The sequence below is a fragment of the Leiobunum rupestre genome, chromosome 10 (genome assembly GCF_980474605.1).
Source record: "Leiobunum rupestre chromosome 10, qqLeiRupe1.1.hap1, whole genome shotgun sequence".
Classification (NCBI taxonomy): domain Eukaryota; kingdom Metazoa; phylum Arthropoda; class Arachnida; order Opiliones; family Sclerosomatidae; genus Leiobunum; species Leiobunum rupestre.
The window spans coordinates 21,075,614-21,094,767 of record NC_143393.1 but is presented as its reverse complement, the minus strand read 5'-3'; the positions used below and the strand labels follow the sequence as shown (position 1 = coordinate 21,094,767).

The window sequence follows — 19,154 nt, the reverse complement described above, 5'->3', positions numbered from 1 at the left end:
ATAGTACAATTAGAGTGAAACTTATAATAGTACAATTAGAGTGAAACTTATAATAGTACAATTATGGTACACTTAGAGTGAAACTTATAAAAGTACAATTAGAGTGAAACTTATAATAGTACAATTCGAGTGAAACTTATATATAATAGTACAATTAGAGTGAAACTTATATATAATAGTACAATTAGAGTGAAACTTATATATAATAGTACAATTAGAGTGAAACTTATAATAGTACAATTAGAGTGAAACTTATATTAGTACAATTATAGTGAAACTTCTAATAGTACAATTATAGTGAAACTTCTAATAGTACAATTATAGTGAAACTTATAATAGTACAATTAGAGTGAAACTTATAAAAGTACAATTATAGTGAAACTTCTAATAGTACAATTAGAGTGAAACTCCTAATAGTACAATTATAATGAAACTTCTAATAGTACAATTATAATGAAACCTCTAATAGTACAATTATAGTGAAACTTCTAATAATGCAATTATAGTGAAACTTATAATAGTAAACTTAAAGTGAAAATTTGAACAGTATTAGCAATTAATAGTTACAAACAATGAATTGGCAATGATGTTTACGGTGTTTTATGTTATGTGTTGGGTCCGAAACCCGTGAAACGGATAATTGTAGGATCCGCGCTAATCATCCATTTCTGACTCATTTGGTCCCCAAGATTACGCCCCTGCCTTTAGCCACACCAGGAACACCCCGTCCACTCGCGAACGACCGACCAAATTTTAACATTTTGTCCAAATCGTTTGTGGACTACTTAAAGTCGTTTACAAATTTACGGGAGGTGAAAAGTAATAGCATATCTTTAACGAAGGGCAAAATATATAATTACAAGGATACTAATTTCGGTCTTATGCCCAAATAAATTAATTCCATATATTAAGCGAAGTAGAGTCAACCACACACCACTAGGGTGTCTATAAGACCTACACTTTTCCGCTAAGCTGGTAATTTGAACGGACGATCCTAGCAAGAGGGGTATGAAGTGGTGGCAGGTACCTATTAGACGGGCTCGTCTGCTGAATAATAATTACTCCGTGAATGGGATGCTTTCTCGCGTCGACAAACGAAACGAAAACTCAAAAATGAAACCAAATTATACTCTGGCTTTATTACTAATATGTGATAAAAACCTATTTAGACTGATGGAATTTTGAAAATGCGAAGCAATGGACTTTCATTTAAATGAAATAAAAAAAAACAAAACGTTAATATCCTGGTCAGTCACTCTTTCTCGTCACAAAAACTAGTTTTATTTTATAAGTAAGTTTAATCGTGCGGCGTTTTATCAACTACTGTTTTTTTTAATTTTTTAGTAAAATTTGATTTGGAGACAGTGGCGTAACTAAAACCCAATTCACACGAAACAGCATTTTTGCAACACATTATTGAACAACACGAATGAAGACAGCATTTTAACAACCTGTTGGCCTTAGAAACGCTTTTGTCGGCCAGGTTTTGAAGAAAGGTGGGTTTTCTGACTGAGGTTTAGCTCTAAATACTTAAATTAACATTTTTAGATCATATCCTTTGTTTTACACAAAACTAAATGATAATGATATACTTTTATTAATGTATATTTACAATATTCGTAGTAGAAGAGGTATTTACGAGTTAGGGCCAATAATCGAAGAAACGTTTCGTGAAGCGTGTGATTGAAAACTACTTTCAATAACAAAATTTCGCCAAAAGTTGGCTCGTATGAATAACTCTAATCGAAAAGATGATATTTAAAAAATATTGAAGATATTACACATGGAGTTTTGTATAACAAATTTTAAATAAAAGTTCAGTAGCTTTTGTGGCTCTTTTTCACGAGCTCGAAAGCTACTGAACTTTTAATTAAATTTTTTTTATACAAAACTCCATGTGTAAATCTTCTATATTTTTTAAATAAAATATTTTATTATAACGAACCATGGACCAAAAATATTTTAAAGGTTAAGTCTAATCTAATTATGGGGCCCTTTACAGTGACGTAACCATGAGTTATGTTCGGGGGAGGGGGGGGGGCACAATAAAACATAAAAGATGAAGAACTTCCGCTCTGTGCCCTGTGACCTTTCTAATAAAGAGAACAATTCTGAACTTAAGTGGGCTTTTTTTTTATCTTACCCTCTCAAAAATCCACTTTAGTACCGATTTCAAACACTGGATAGCAGTGCCAAATTGCCAATGTGGGTGGAGTCGACGTTTAAAAATGTGGTTCAACTGGATCTAATTGGACAATTTTTAATGTTTAAAAATTTAAAATTAACCTTAAAATTCCAATGAAAAGTCGAGAAACTAACGCGGTAGAAAAACTGTCGAATTATATAGCGAAAATGGTTATAAATTGCTTAAAAGGAGTTATTTATAATCTCTACTTGAAAAAACGAAATTCAAGGCCCACACAACGAGTTAGTGAGGGATAGAGAAATGGAAGGGGGGATAACTGCGAAAGGGTTAACCCCGAGCAAATGAACTTTCGCGCGCCACCTAGCGAACACAGCGTGAAATAATTCTACTTGGCATTCGAACGCGTTGAAAAAAGTTAAAAAAGAAACACACACACACACGTACGTACAAAGTATAATAATTCCTCATTAAACAAAAGGCGAAAAAAATCGAGTATTTTTTTAGTCGAAGTTGGATTGAAAAAAAATCGCAACAAGGAATGATTTAAAATCCGCCGAGATCGGAAGGTCTAAATTAACGAAAAATTCAACAGATTTCTTGAGCTAGGTTCAAAGTTTTTTTTCACTTTTCCTTTTTTAAATTTTATTTCAGTTCAGTCAAATGAATATATTTCAAACTTTTCTTTTTCTTCAACCACCCTTTTCATTTTTTTTAATACTGACGAAAAGCTGTCTTTTCGATACCCCGAAGATTCCCATCTTATAAATCTAGAGGAAAACTCAACCTTTGAAATTGAAAAAAAAAGTGTATTTAATTCTGAGCAGTCCATAAATCCCTTAAGAATTTACGCGCGATTCTGGTTCCATTCTCATTACATTCTTCTCCAAGATTCGCTCACGTTCTTTCATTCGCTTTGACATTCCCGCCTCGAGACCACTGCCGCCATCTACGGGCGCGAACTTTGGTTACGCTCAATTAATTGACCATTCAAGGGATTTTCAAGCTCCGTTTGCAGGATCCATATTCTAAGCTCAAATTAGGAGATGCCATTTTCAAAATTATTACTGACAACAAAGATTTTGTATTTTTTTTGGTTAGAAGGTAGTATATTGTAGTGTTGTAAGTCGGAAATATTCCGTGATTTTCCGCGAAAAAATAAAAAATGTTTTAATTCCATGATTTGTCTAACCTATTGTTTGCAAATTTAAATAAAGCGGCATTTTCGCCTCATTTTTTCGAATCTAAAAGTAAACCTCTTGACTAGTTTAAACTGATTAACAATGTAACACTATTCATGTTTTGTAGTATGTTTACTGATATTAGACATTTTATATCTAAAAAGTTAAAAACATTAAAAACCCTTAATAAGTAATTGATGATTCAATTTTTTATTTTTACGATTTGCGGAAAATTTTCCGCATTTTATTTTCCGGAAAATTAACAACACTAGTATAATGTAATAATAAATAATAATAATAATAATAATAATAATAAAAATCAGCTAGGCTAATACACAAGGCACCACCTTAGGCCTAAGTCATCAAGCGACTTTTAAGGCCATTAATTCAGGTGGCCGGGTTAAAATGCGTAGGAGGGTGGCGACCAACAGCTCCCTTCTTTAACTATTACCGTTAACCTCAACATGTTTTTACAGAAGGGTAAACCGAAGGGTAAACTAATATCTAAAGCACCCCACCGGCCTAAGCTAACTTGTGAAGCCAATATAGTTGCATTTTTAAACAAAAAGTGGTCTTGCCCAACTTGTTGAAATGTTGCTCTTACGTCACAAGGCACAGCTTTATTAGTGTATTCCTCGCACGAGCGATTTGCACGCGCGCTAGAAAATCCGCAATTCCTCGGGCGACTTTAGCGCGCGCTCGTAGGACTTGTCAAAGTAAGAGACTGTGACGTAAGAGCCACAGTAAAACAAGAAAGTTACGTTAGAACAATATCTATTTGTTCATAACGTTTAACACAGTTTTATGTAGTTTTTATTGTAAAAACTTTATTTTTATTCAAATTCTATTTTTACGTAAAGTGTGAAGAAGAGTTTAAAATAATTTTTTTTTAATTTGATTTAAAATCAATTTAAAACAATGAAAAGTGTTGTAAACAAAAATTGTTAGACTGGTTTTTTTAAAGAATAAAGTATTAACCAGTCTTGAACCTAGTTATAGCAAGGAAAATAAACTTTTTTTCTAACTCGTCATAAAGTCAATTTTTGTAAAAAGCTAAGGTAGCCTACGTGAAGAGAATATATTATCATCTGTACGGTTTAGCAATCTTTTGAACAAATTTAAAATTTATCAAAAAAAAACCCTATACCTTTCATACCCATAAGGTAAAAATTTCTATAGCAGACATATTAGCCGTGTTCACACTTTGGGATTCAAAACGTTTCGAAGGAGTTGTGTGAACCAGGCCAAATTGTTTTAAACCGATTCAAACCGTTTCAGACCGTTTACGTGTGAACGTAGCTATTTTTACAAAAACGAATGTAATGTTCGCTATGTCTTAGACAATGTTATTGGTACTTACCACTTTGAAATGTTTTAACTATAGGGACTTGGCAGTGCTACTTCACAGTTTTTTTTTCCAATAGTTTTTATCGTGGGGAGAAAAATATGATCACAATGGCGGCCTTGGCCAAAGCTACGGAGTGCCAAGTGTCTATTCTGGAAATCAGTCGTCTCAGAAATCATTCGTGGATGATACGCCAGGTCAAACTGAAAAAAAAAACAACAGAATTTATAGAACTGTTTCTAAACAGTTTTGTCTAACATTCGTAAAAAATCCCGTAGACTCTAGATAAAAATTATTTTAGAAATCTTGAAATCGGCTAGCAAATCCCAAAAACTTAGCAAAGATCAGTTCCAAAATGCCGAAATCTTAGCAAAAATCAGTTCCAAAATCCCGAAACCTTAGCAAAAATCCATTCCAAAATCCCGAAATCTTAGCAAAAATCAGTTCCAAAATCCCGAAATCTAAGCAAAAGTCAGTTCCTAAATCCCCAAATCTTAGCAAAAATCAGTTCCTAAATCCCGAAATCTTAGCAAAAATCAGTTCCTAAATCCCGAAATCAGCCTAAAAAAAATCCACACCAAAATCAGATTTTGATTTCTGAAATCACTTCGAGATTCCAAATCCCGTACGCAAAATTTCCAAATTTCGAACCCCTCGTTCTAAACATTCAACTGACAATAATATATATTAAAAACTACCCTTAATGTAACTCTGTTATTTCAATTTGAATAAACCTAGTTTTAAAATGCATTTGGTAATATCACGTTTATCGCAAATGAAGGCATATTAACACGAACAATAATTCACGTTTTAAGGAAGAAGTTTACTTAAAAAATGAGGCAATTTAATTTTTATATAGTCTTATAGAACCTGTCGATAAAATATAAATCCTAAACGTGTGAAGGTTGTACTAACTACAATTTTTTTCAATAAAAGTAAGGAAATTAGGTTCGGTCGGGTTAAAAGTGACAACGTTTTGGCAGTTTAAATCAATTCAATTCGTTTTACACGAATAGGGAGTGCCTTTAAGCAAAGAATTGCCAATCTTATACACGATTAAATAAATAACCATTCTTTATTTTTCAAAACCATTATTTCGTCTAAATAAAAAGCTAGTTTTTCTGTCCATTTTTCGTACAAGAGCAGCGGGTTTCGCGGTGGAAAACGCTGGATAATAGATTGCTTAAATGTCCTAGAAATACAGCGCGTAATCTATCAGCGTTTGCGGCGACTGATCCAACGCGCGTTTTCACCCTTTCATCCTAACCGCTCTTGTCGGCTTTAATCAACGAAAAAGCTGCGCCCAGAAACACTTTCAAGTGAAATACCCGGTTTCGAAAACACGGTCGATTTTGTAATTTTCATTTTGTACCCAGTTTTTTAAAATATTTTATGTAATTTATATCCGTTTGAAACTTTTTGGAAATACCTGAGACGTTGGACACTTATTTTTCATCCATACTTTCTACGTAAGATAATTTCAATATAACCAGAAGTTTATTATATTCCCTTTGCCCGGAAGTGTCTAATTGCTTTTCGCCCTGTGTTAAATACTTTAACGTAGTTATGTTAAGGAAGTGACCTCAGAAGTGATTAATGAAATCACTAACCGGTATACAGGCGTACTATTTGGCTTGTGAAACATACTTGTTACCCCAATGACAACATAAATCACTTAACGCAGGAATCCATAGATCTACTTGGAATGCTAATCATGCCGTATCGCGTATAGTAAGATCACTCTGACGGCTTTGGCCCCGCCTACGAGAGAAAAAAAATCCCCTTTGCGCGCGCCCCCCTCTCACGTAGTTGTTTGTTAAGTTAACATAGTGACGTCAAAAAAACCGTCAGCCACATCGAGACGAAAATCTGCCGCGATAAGCATTCCAAGTAGAGGTATGGATTCCTGCTTCACGATAATGTATTGACGGGCGTATTATTAGGTCTATGTAACATACTTGCTACGGCAACGACTATAAGGAAATAACTTGAAGGGCCACAGAATCAATTGAATTTTGTTAGTGGAGCTACATCAGAGTTGCTACAAAATTTTGAGGTTCAAATTCCCTAACTATATCCTGTTTTACATGACCATATAAAAAAATTTTCCCTAACTTTTTAAGACCATAATGGACTTATATTTCAGTAAAAAGGTTATTTCAATGTTGAAAAAAGTAGCCACACTTTCAAGGAAATAAATGATAATCATAGAATTTGTCATAGATTTAAAGTAAAATTACCTTCAAAAAGTGTCAAGATGAAATCGAATTCCCTGACTTTTCCCTGACTTTTTACAAATTTTTAAAATTCCGACTTTTCCCTGATTATTAGGTCCATTTTTAAATTCCCTGACTTTTTACAAATTCTTAAAATTTCGACTTTTCCCTGATTATTAGGTCCATTTTTAAATTCCCTGACTTTTCCCTGACGTGTGGCAACCCTGTACATGATCACATGTTTTGGTTAAAGCTTATCCCCTTCGACCACAAGTACAAATCTTTGTTAATATAAACTAATATTATAACGTCATGCCTTTCTTCTATCTTATACCATATCGGTAAATACTACCATAGCACAGGACAACAGGCCTTTCAATAAAGTAACATTGGCCTTCTTGTTTTGATGTTGCTGCTGCGTCACGGGTGACGTATCGATGACGTTTTACTACGGAAAGCCCCGGACATAAGAGTGAATTCAACGAGGTACCCAGTTTTTAAGCATAAACTGAACTGAACTTCTAGGTATTTCGTGACGAACGAACTACAAAAAAACAAATCCAGCAAATGTACCTTATTTGAGAGAAAACATTTTTCTACAGTGACACAAAAGAACGAATTTAAGTTACTTAGAACGCAAGAATTACTACTTAGGCCTAACTGAAGTAACGTTATCTGTTAGTTAATGGTTTTATTTTTTATAAATAATTTACCGATTATGATGAACTAAAAAAACAAATCTTAAAAATTAGGTAGTACATCATGGTAGCGTACCTAGAAGATAGACGTTTCGGACCCCGGGGCCAATCATGTCATAGCGGGGACTTCCAAACTAAATTTCATTAAGGAGATGTGGGTGATGTGCAAGGCGCTGGGCCCCTGTTGTATCGGTCCCCGTTGTATCGGACCCCCGTTGTATCGGACCCCCGTTGTATCGGACCCCCGTTGTATCGGGCCCCCGTTGTATCGGACCCCCGTTGTATCGGACCCCCGTTGTATCGGACCCCCGTTGTATCGGACCCCCGTTGTATCGGACCCCCGTTGTATCGGACCCCCGTTGTATCGGACCCCCGTTGTATCGGACCCCCGTTGTATCGGACCCCCGTTGTATCGGACCCCCGTTGTATCGGACCCCCGTTGTATCGGACCCCCGTTGTATCGGACCCCCGTTGTATCGGACCCCCGTTGTATCGGACCCCCGTTGTATCGGACCCCCGTTGTATCGGACCCCCGTTGTATCGGACCCCCGTTGTATCGGGCCACTAACGTGCGCACTTGTGGGCCCTTTTCCGATAATTTTTCAATCTGGCCCTCTAAGCTAGGGCTTGAGTAGACTCGTAAATTCTCAGCAAACCTGTTGACCCTAATATCGGTCTGGCATTTAGCAACGCAAACACTTTCAAAAATTGAATTAATTGCTAATTTATTATACTCCCAAATTATCGAAATTCTATCTATGACAGTTTTGGAGATAAATAACGTGATCGCTCAAATTGAGACACACTCTAGAATGAGCGGATCGGGTAGCCCAGAAAGTACACTGAAAACAACAAGATGGAATCGACATTTGAGCTTCAAAATAGTCGCGAGTCATTTTCAGCAATTAATGAAACGGCGGTTTTATATTTCTACCTTTCTAAATATCTCGTTTGGAAAATATTAATTTCAGCCATCGGCAGCAAATCGTGCTCGCGGAACCATTCGAGCGGATTAGCGGCGCGTATAATAAATAAAGCCTGTTATTAAAAATGATATTTATTTGCGGCCAGAAAATTAATACCAAACCAATCGGCTTTTTCGCTTTCATTTAGTTCGAGTGAGAAACGTTATTTAATCCCCGTACAATGACATTACGAAGCGGTTGTTAGACGAGTTGCGCTAGCCGTCCTAAACGTGTAGGGGGAACTTGTAGCTGAGTGTAGATTGTACGGAATAAAGCTCAGGGTTCGTACGAAAATTTGTATTCTAAAATCCCGGGGTAGGTAAATTTGTTCGAATTTCAATCGTCCGAACGGTGGAACAAATGTTCGAATTTCATTCGTCCGAACCGCCGAAATAACAAATGTTTCAATTGTGCGAAGTGGACAACTTGTTTGTTTCATTCGTCCGAATCGGTAGCATCATTTGTCCGAATTCTGTCGCTAAATTAGTATTTCTTATTGCTGTTTTTTCTTGACCGGATTTTTTTTAGTACAAGAATAAAAAATAAAAAACTACATTGTAAATATCGTTGTTTGTTAGGTTAGTTTAGATTCACGTTAATGTTACCATTTTCTTAAATTAACAATATTTGAAAAAAAAACAATTCCTAATGTTCGAAAAAACGGACAAACTATTATTCGAACAAATGAAATTCGCCAGTAAAGTTAACATAAATTGAACGACTAAATCACCAACAAAAGTTGTGATAAACTTTTCGGGCAAATGAAATACGTTTTCGGACAAATGATCATTCGGACATTTGTACCAGCGTTCGGACGAATGAAATTCGAACAAATGTACCCAAATCAAAATCCCTGACTTTTCCAGGTTATCCCTGACCAATTTTTGCCAATATTCCTGACCTTTTTGGTTATATTTTTGGACATTTCTTTATTATTTTAGGTCAAACATTCTTTGTTAATGTGTGGTTTGGTTGACTAACTAAAATCCCTGACTTATTCCTGACTTTCTACGAAATTATTGAAATCCCTGACTTATCCCTGACATTTTCCCTCCATTTTACAGATCCCTGACTTATCCAGGTTTTCCAGGATATCCAGGTTCTGTACGAACCCTGAAGCTATGTCTACACTCAGCTACACGTTATCCCTACACGTTTACGACGCCTGGCTCAACTCGTCTAATAGGTCGCTGGAGAGAGAAATAGTTACAATTTAAAATAGATACCTTAATTCCAAAACAGAGTATCTTTCATAATCTGAGTATTTATATTATAGTTGAATAAAATATTTACATTATTATTTAATTACTTGTATAGACAAGTTATGTCGGTGTTTATATATCGAAGAAATGTAGTTTTCAAATTCTATATTTGCAGATAATTTGTTTTGTCAGTAAATATAATATAAAAATGGCCAAAACTACAAATTCCGCGTAAGTCCAGTTACTTGATTTTGGAACTAAGGTAATGTTGTCTCGTCAATAAAACCCCGGTGAGTTTTCCGAAAGGTCAATAATCGTGTAAATACAATTATAAATCGTTAGAAGGCGCAATTTGAATAATTTGGGGTGAATTTTGGGGTGGAATATCGTAAATTGTCCCGGTAAATGCGACGGGTGGTATATAAATCACCAATAAGCGAGGAAGAGGCACCTCCCTATCACAAGAAACGAATATTTTAGCCCCGAATTGGTTGTCCAACACAGTTGCATTAGTTCTTCATACGTCAGCCGAGCGGAAAAATATAAATCTTCCAAAGGTATACCGGTCGATTAACATTATTTATTATCATTTATTTCTAATATTGTAAGTCGGAAAATTTTACGGAAAATGACAGAGGACCTTTTACGGGAAAATTTTCCGTATTTTTCTGAAAAAAATAAAAAACGTTTTCATTCGATGATTAGTCTAATATTGTTTGCAAATTTAAATAAAGCGGAATTTTCGTCTCATTTTTTCAAATCTAAAACCTCTAGACTAGTTTATTCTGATTAATAATGTAACACTATTAATGTTTTGTAGTATGTTTACTGTTACATTTTATATCGATAAAAAGTTTAAAAAATTAAAAACCCTTTAGAATTAATTATTTTTTATTTTTCCGATTCCGCAATTCGGAAAATTTTCGGGAAATTTTTCCGGAAAATTTACAACACTATTTATTTCATTCGTGAAGATGTATATTAAAATTATAGGCTCCAAAAAACTCTAAAAGTTGGCCCGACAAAAGCCTTCGGTTGGCCAACAATATTGACCAACGAAGTTGGATGGAAATGTTGCGTATCACGTGTAGCAAGGCTGGTACGTCTCAATTTCTGAAGCCACGTATTTATGGTAAATCACTTCCGGAAACCATTTAGTATATTTCGCCTAATATAATGAAATCAAGAACCTATTTAGGTTAGTGAGAGCGTACGAATATCTAGAGTTAGGTATTGAAACCCACATTCGAAGATGTTTTCTAGTTGAGCTGCGCAATAGACCTTACCAATATACTAAACGAAAGTTTACCGTTTCCGGTTTAGTGGTAGCCATTTTGATACGAGTATTTGGCGGTCGGCAACTACGCGGGTTAAAATTAGTCAAACGTTTCCAGGGGTAAACACCCGTCTTTGTTTTAAACTACACTGGCCAAAACTTCAAAAGAATCAGATTAATAAAACAGATTAGTTCTATCCAAGGGCCTCCCAAGACAATCTTCAAAAACAGAGGAGACAAAAAGTGTATCTCAAATTCCATCAAATTGGGATACAGTTAAGAGTATACGTTTAAGATATTAAAGTGGCCAATCTAGAATAACAGTGTTGGTGGCGTTTTACGGGCAATCTGAAGATCGGCCGCCGACGAGCTTTTGTGAGAACGGAAGCGGCGCCCGCTGGTGTTCACAATCGGAATTACACGGTCAACTCCAGCCCGCGATACCACACACAAAGTTCATTCTCTTTAGACGTACCCCCTCTGTACGTAAAATACACTTTGTTCTTTATATTACGATGATTAAGAGAAGGACTAAAAAAAATAAACACGTATTTTTGTACAGCGAGAAGACAAATTTTCTTTGAGGAGCGCTTTGGGACGAAAAAAGAGATGGAGATGTTAATCAGGCATTTCCTGCGACATCAAATGTGTCTCTTACCCGTTCGAGAAGAGCTCGGCGCGTCTAAGATAATACACTGACGCTTCTTCCTTTCAAGGGGTCCCGTACGGATGCTCTCACGCTCTTTGGTGTTTGCTTATAGACGCCTATAAGCATACAGCCCATCTTTCATTGTCTAGCTTCAACGGAGCCCCCCCCCCCCCCAAATAAAATCTATAAAATTTTAGCGATAGAGGTTTCTCGATACGAAAGCGACATTCAGCGTCCAGCCAAATACTTTCGAAGTATCAGCTGCTAAAATAATCTTTTAAATCAAATGTTTTCTAAAAATATTAATTGGAATGATATAAAACAGTATAACATTTAAATAAATAAATAAATTTCTTTAGATATTTAATATAGTGGTCATAAAATGGTCTTTAAAGGGGAACGGTCAAGCTTTAACCAGTTAGATAGCCCTGTGGCCCATTAAAAACTCAAATTTATGGCGAAAACCGCATCAAAAAATATTGAGTGGTTAATTTTTAATAAAATAAAGAAATTTCGGGAAATCGAAAAGCGCGCGTCCGCCGCGACACCTGGTGAGACAGAAAAACAACGTAAAAGCGCGCGCTGCTGAAGACGCGAAAAATATGTTTTGCACGCGCGGCGCGTTCCAGTTATAAGAGACTTAAGCCTAAATTGCGCGATTTTAAAAGTCAGGATAGTTCGCAAATCGCTCATACGGGGTTAGGGGCGCTGGCGGCAGCCCCTAAGATGGCGCCGAAAATTCAAACCCAAACACCCGGCGTTATTTTTAGATTCAACTTTTTTAGCCAAAAGCTGTTTTTTCAAGACAAAAAAAGGTACGTGTTAGTATATTGTTGATCTTTTGATACGGAAATAAGGCCATATTTGGAAAAGCTTGGACGTTCCCCTTTAAATGTCTATCGTAAAATAGTTTCAAACTACGTGTATACGTACAAGGAGACCGCAGATCTGTGGTACTCATAGTGAGAAATACTGTAATAACAAGAAGTCGAGGCACAATTTCGAAGGTCAAGTTTCTTAAGAGCCAACATTTTGTCTTTATGTTAAATTAAGCAATTCGACCTTTCACTTAAAGGTCCACAGAATCGTTAGAAAACTTAGGGTAGAATACAGGAAACTTCCCCACTTCCGTCAGGTTGTTGTGACGCCCCACCCAAAGAAACAAACGATTCTATGGGCCTTTAAGGAACCTTTATTTGGAATGTAAAATGGTGTGGAAACGAAACAGCAATGTAACCCATTTTCCTGAATTCATTGCCAAGAACTGTGTTGTTAGTGGACACGGAAATATTATCTTAATTTCTCCTCGTTGACAGGAAAAGAGCTGCTAGTGGACACTGAATATGTTCTTAGTTTATGCGAGGGGCTAACCACTCTTAGAAAGTCTGTACACCGGATTACGCTTAGATTAGCACTGCCAAAGGCAGGCACTTCAAAGATTACGCGTAATCCCTTTAGTACATCAAAGGTACGGCTCTGTACACCGATTACGCGGAGTGATCAGTCCCTCGAGTTTATGCTCGTTGACGGGAAATGAGTTGTTAGTGGACACTGAAATACGTTCTTAGTTTATGCTTGTTGACGGGAACTGAGCTGTTAGTGGACACTGAAATATGTTCTTAGTTTATGCTCGTTGACGGGAAATGAGTTGTTAGTGGACACTGAAATACGTTCTTAGTTTATGCTTGTTGACGGGAACTGAGCTGTTAGTGGACACTGAAATACGTTCTTAGTTTATGCTTGTTGACGGGAACTGAGCTGTTAGTGGACACTGAAATACGTTCTTAGTTTATGCTCGTTGACGGGCGATGAGTTGTTAGTGGACACTGAAATACGTTCTTAGTTTCTGCTCGTTGACTTGAAATATGCTGCTAATGGATACTGAAATATTTTCTTAGCTTCTGCTCGTTGAAAGCAAATGAGCTGCTAGTCGACACTAAAATATGTTCTTAGTGTCTGCTCGAGGATACGAAAGGACCAGCTAGTGGACACTGATATATGTTCTTAGTTTCTGCTCTTTGACAATAACTGAGCTGCTAGTGGACACTGAAATATATTCTTAGTTTCTGCACGTTGACAGGAATAATCAGCTAGGCTAATACCCAAAAACAAGGAACTGAGTTCTTAGTGGACACGGAAATATGTTCTTCACTAATAGCACTATTAACATTATTAACATAACCTAACATGGAAACGTTATAACTCATTTTGAAGGCCGCAGTGAAGTATTCAAACGAAAGTAGTTCACTCACAAGAGAATTATCAGTGTGTGAAGAGAACCAAATTTAAACCTTTAGAACCGCCACAAAAAATAAAATAAACGCAAAGTATAATTCAAAAACTACATTCACGTTAAACCGTAAAAATAAATCTTCAAATCGTTTCGGCCCATTTTGTCTTTAAAATACAAGCCTGAAATATTTTTTGAAATCCCATCATAGGCGCATCGTGGCTAAAAAATATGGTGGAAAAAAAATATCTAAAAACCGAAAATTAAACGTTAGAACATTGAGACGTAAAAATATTTCTGGACCCGAGTTGTAATGTTGGAATCATAAAAACCTGGAACGGGAGAAAATTTAACCTTTCGACCTTCGCGGGAACCCAAAAATGGGGCGGGGGGAGATTAAAAAAAATCGGCGAAATTCACGAACGCTTTCCCAAGCCACATTTCGCAAGAAAAAAAATCCGAAGTCGAAGAAATGAAAAAAATAAAACATTTAAAAAGGGAATCCGGTAAACGCTCGCTCTCTTTTGATTAGTTTTGGCATTCTAACATCAAACTATCGGCCCCCCTCCCCCCGTTTCTCTTTTAACTTCCCAACTACCTCGCTATTCTTTCATTTTCATTCGAGGTTGATTTCGGTAGAAAAACGATTTGTTTCAGTCCAGACCCCACCACAAGTTCCGCAACCCTGTAATTAGGGGTTTTGCCGGGGGTCCGCGAAACGAGGGGAAGCAGAACTAGGGCTTAATGGAAAAACTGCAGGTGGTAGACTGGCCGTGGATTTATTTAAGATCGCTTTCCGCAGCGTCTAGGTTGGACACGCGAATCACCCGCCGCTATACGCAGACTGTACCGGATATTAAGCTTTTATTTTCGCAGTAATTTCGCTTTGGTTCTAACGTAGTACCCTATATTAGCGAGGGGTGGCGGTACTGGCGGGGGATGCGAAATTCGGTAACAAACGTTAGCCTACGTAAAACCGCGTGACCAAAAAATCTCAACTCATTTTCGAATCAAAGCTTTCTCGGATCAACATCTGGAGATACCACTCAGAGTGATAAAAACAATTGTTATTTATGCAAAAGGAGGAAAGAGTTAGACGGCCGCGATGACCGCGTTAACTTATGCAAATTGAGAATAGTTTTCGGGGAAACAAAGTTCTTTTTTTCGCCACTAGGGGGTGCTTCGGATTGCAGACGCGATGAATATTAGCCGGCCCCTATCTATCAGCGCCTCCTAGCAAAAGCAAAGCGAATTAAATGAAGGTGGGAACTAGCAGGATGACTCCGGCACCTCGATGACTTGGCCATTTAATTACCCAGAAGGAGCCAATGTTACAGAAGTAGATGGTTGGCGCTTAACACCTTTGATTACGGAGAACCACTTTCTTTAATTTAATGAACAATAAGGCCAAGTTTATTCGAAGATTGTCTAGACTGTGTATCTAATATGTCTGCTGCAATTGAGGCTAAGGCTGTTATTAAGAGGCCTAACGGAACAGAAATTAAGCTACTTCTTTAAAGAAAATATAACTGTTAAATGTATTAACACCAGAAAATAATATAACCAATTAACTGTACAATTATATACGAATACTCTTGTACATATGGATTAATTAAAATCTACTTTTGTTTAATAATATTTTGATAGTGTATGGAATCGTCGTGGTTTTAATTACAAACACTTAAATATTGTAATAACGATTGTAATTGAATTTAGATTAACTGTAAGTTCTGTAAATAAATAAAATTCATAATAATAATAAATTAAAAACCATAATAAATTAAAAACATAATAAATTAAAAACCATAATAAATTAAAAACCATAATAAATTAAAAACCATAATAAATTAAAAACCATAATAAATTAAAAACCATAATAAATTAAAAACCATAATAAATTAAAAACCATAATAAATTAAAAACCATAATAAATTAAAAACCATAAGAAATTAAAAACCATAAGAAATTTAAAACCATAAGAAATTAAAAACCATAAGAAATTAAAAACAATAAGAAATTAAAAACAATAAGAAATTAAAAACCATAATTAATAAATAACCATCATTAATAAATAACCATCATTAATAAATAACCATCATTAATAAATAACCATCATTAATAAATAACCATCATTAATAAATAACCATCATTAATAAATAACCGTAATTAATTACTAACCATAATTATTTAATGAATAACAATAATTAATTAATAATAATTAGCCATCGCTAAGATTTGTGGGTCTCCAAATTTTCAAATGATAAGGTATATAATAATAATAATAATAATAACAATCAGCTAAGCTAATACCCTTGGCACCACCTTAGGCCCACGTCATAAAGCGACTTTAAATACCATAAATTCAGGTGGCCGGGTTACCATGCGTAGGAGGGTGGTGACAAGCGCTTCGTGACCAGGGTTTGGGGTAAAAATGGGGGTATGAAACAAGAAGGTCAGCTAACATTTTGCTTTACCCGTCAGAATTAAAATATTAGTTTTTGATCATATTTTTTTAAATTCATCATTGATGAATGATGAATTTAAGAAACACCGCATTTGCCATTATTTATGAATATTAAGGTGAGTTTTTCATAAGTGAGCCCCCAGATTTCGATTAATTTTAGTAGTCAGAGCATTTATTTTAGTAGTCAAATGCCGTGACTAGTGCCTTATGTCCAGCCCTGTTCGTGACACGCGAGCCAAAAGCTCCCCACACTTACTATTTCCGCTCAACCCAAGTTTTTGTGAAAAGGAGAAACCGAAGAACTTGGAGGAAAACCCATTGTATCAGTGAGGAGAGCACTTGCAAACTTTTATCAAAAGGGACATTGTTTGGGGCCCATATTTTCTTTATTTACGCCATTGCGACCAACAGAAATTGAATACGAATTCATTTTTGCTGGAAAGAAGTAAATAATGTAATAGGAATGGAAGCGCTGATTTTTGTCATGGTGGTGCGTGCCCGGATAGTTATATTGTAGAGACCATGAGACCTGTTTTAACCCGCCTAAAAGAACACCAACGCGCAATTAATAATGTTGACCTCCATAACAGTTTAGCTATTCACACCAAAAACTCTGGCCACATCATAGATTTTAACAATAAACAAATTATCCACACTGAAAAACACACCTTTAAACGAAAAATAGCAGAAAAATCCTTATTAAAAAATTTGGTAACTTAAACTTAATTAAAGATAACGATATCTCCCCTATATGGGACATCGAAAACAGTAACATCGTCTCTCCAAATATATCTACCGTGTCGACACAATTGTAAATCTTGATGTTGTTCCCCGAAATTTATTTACCGTGAAGAAACATGACGTCATTATACCACATGTATATTGTTAATAAATAGACATTATCGACGTAAAATTATTACACTTGACAAAGAGCCTAGTAAGACTCGAAATGTTGTGTCCAACTTTTAATGTATTTAAGTTGAAAATAAATTATGTATTGTTTTTATTGATTTTAGTTAATCTTTATTAATTACATATATCGCATGAGTATTCCGTAAGAAAAAGATAAAACAACCCGTTAAATAATGTAATAGAGTAATGGCGACCAGAACTTAAGAGTTTTTGGACCAGAACGTAGAGCAGTAACGGCCACAAGCGTGAGAATCACACCCTCGGAATTGGCGCGAAGAGATCTTGGCTCGCGTGGCGCGAACTCGAACGGTTCTTCGCGCAGTTCTCCGACTAGCGGCGGCGGCGGCGTCAAAACACGCCTTCCAGCCAGCAGTTTCGTCGAGCCATTAATTTTGTCCGTACACAACGAGGAAAGCCCTTAATTATCCCGGCTCACGGCGCGAAAGAAGAGACCCTACCTAGCTACCGCGCTACCATTATACTAGCATCATCACTAGCGTCTAACCTTCACGCTTGATTAATTACCGCGAGCGCGCATCTTTTGACGGGAGCCTCTGACTTACGCGTAAAAAGCTTCCACGTTTACTGTTACAAGAAATAGCCCACTTCTTCATTTGGCAGCGCTACTGAGACTGGTAGGTCGGTATTTGCTTAAAGCTACCTTCTGTACGAAATCGTGTACTGTTTATAAACGTGCATTGTAAATAAAGTATAGCGAAAACAAATTACTTAGAATATGATATTATTTATAAACTTTACTTTAATCTAATTCTCATCGACAAGTAATCGATTGTTATTAGCCGGCCTAACTCTCATGAAAAGTATCTCAGGCAGACAACATGTAGTAAGTGAAATTAATAATGAATTTGGATAACACAGTTTTTTCATACTTCTGAAATTCCCTTAACTCCATTAACTCGAAATAAGAGAAAATATCTGTGCGTTTTAAGCCAGTATAGTCAAAGACAACGGTTATGTCTAGATTTGGTAGGGTTAGTCCAAATTTCATTCGTCTGAATTACGGTGACGCTTGCCCGAAAATTATTTTGTGAAATTTGTTGGCTAATTAACCGTTTGAAACGCTTTTCCATTGTCCAAAAAATAGGCGAAGCCTAGCCTAGCCTAGCCTAGCCTAACCAAACCTAGTCTAACATAACCTAACCTAACCAAACATAACCTAGTCTAACCTAACCTAACCAAACCTAACCCAGTCTTACATAACCAAACCAAACCAAACCTATCCTATCCTATTAAAATTTAAAAAGCCTATTAAATTTAACCTGCGATAGTTATTGTAAAACGGGTAATTCGGACATGTGGAACCAATTTCTTTATGTATATTCGAAACACTATTTTTACAACGGAAAATTTAACTAGCGCTCCTACTCGTTCGGTGATATGACAATCAAGGTAATGAAATTCGTACAAATGAAACTCTTTCGGTTTTAAAATTCGGACAAGAGTATTCGGACTTTCGCAACACATTTCGGACGAATGAAATTCGGACAAACGCTACTAACCCAATGTCTAAATACTATCCTACCTAATTTTTTTCGAGAATTGCAACAGATCAACTGGACACAACTGGTCAATAGTTAAGCGAGTTCAGCATGAGACTCTGTATCAGTTTTCGATTCCTGAAAATTGAAATAAATAAGGTTAGAGATACTAGTTACTCACATTGTTTACGTAAGGTTTCATTAAAATTCATTATCATTGGTAATATTTGAATTCAATCCAATTTAACATTGAATTATGTATTAGGTCCGATTGGTTCAGTATTTACGCGAAAAATGACACTGAAAAATAAAAAACGTTTTCATTCGATGATTAACCTAATATATTGTTTGCAAATTGAAATAAAGCGGCATTT

General features: G+C 36.0%; 1 protein-coding gene across 1 annotated transcript in view; it reads right to left on the bottom strand.

Moving 5' to 3' along the window:
* LOC149925009 (zinc finger protein castor homolog 1-like) overlaps window positions 1-18,887 on the bottom strand; it is a 184,019-nt gene extending 165,132 nt beyond the window's left edge. The window contains exons 1-2 of the mRNA XM_090161350.1: window positions 18,825-18,887; window positions 4,685-4,872 (exon numbers count right to left, since the gene is read on the bottom strand). The gene's annotated coding sequence lies outside the window, so the exon portion shown is untranslated. The remainder of the gene's footprint in view (window positions 1-4,684; window positions 4,873-18,824) is intronic.
* Between the last annotated feature and the right edge of the window lie 267 nt (window positions 18,888-19,154).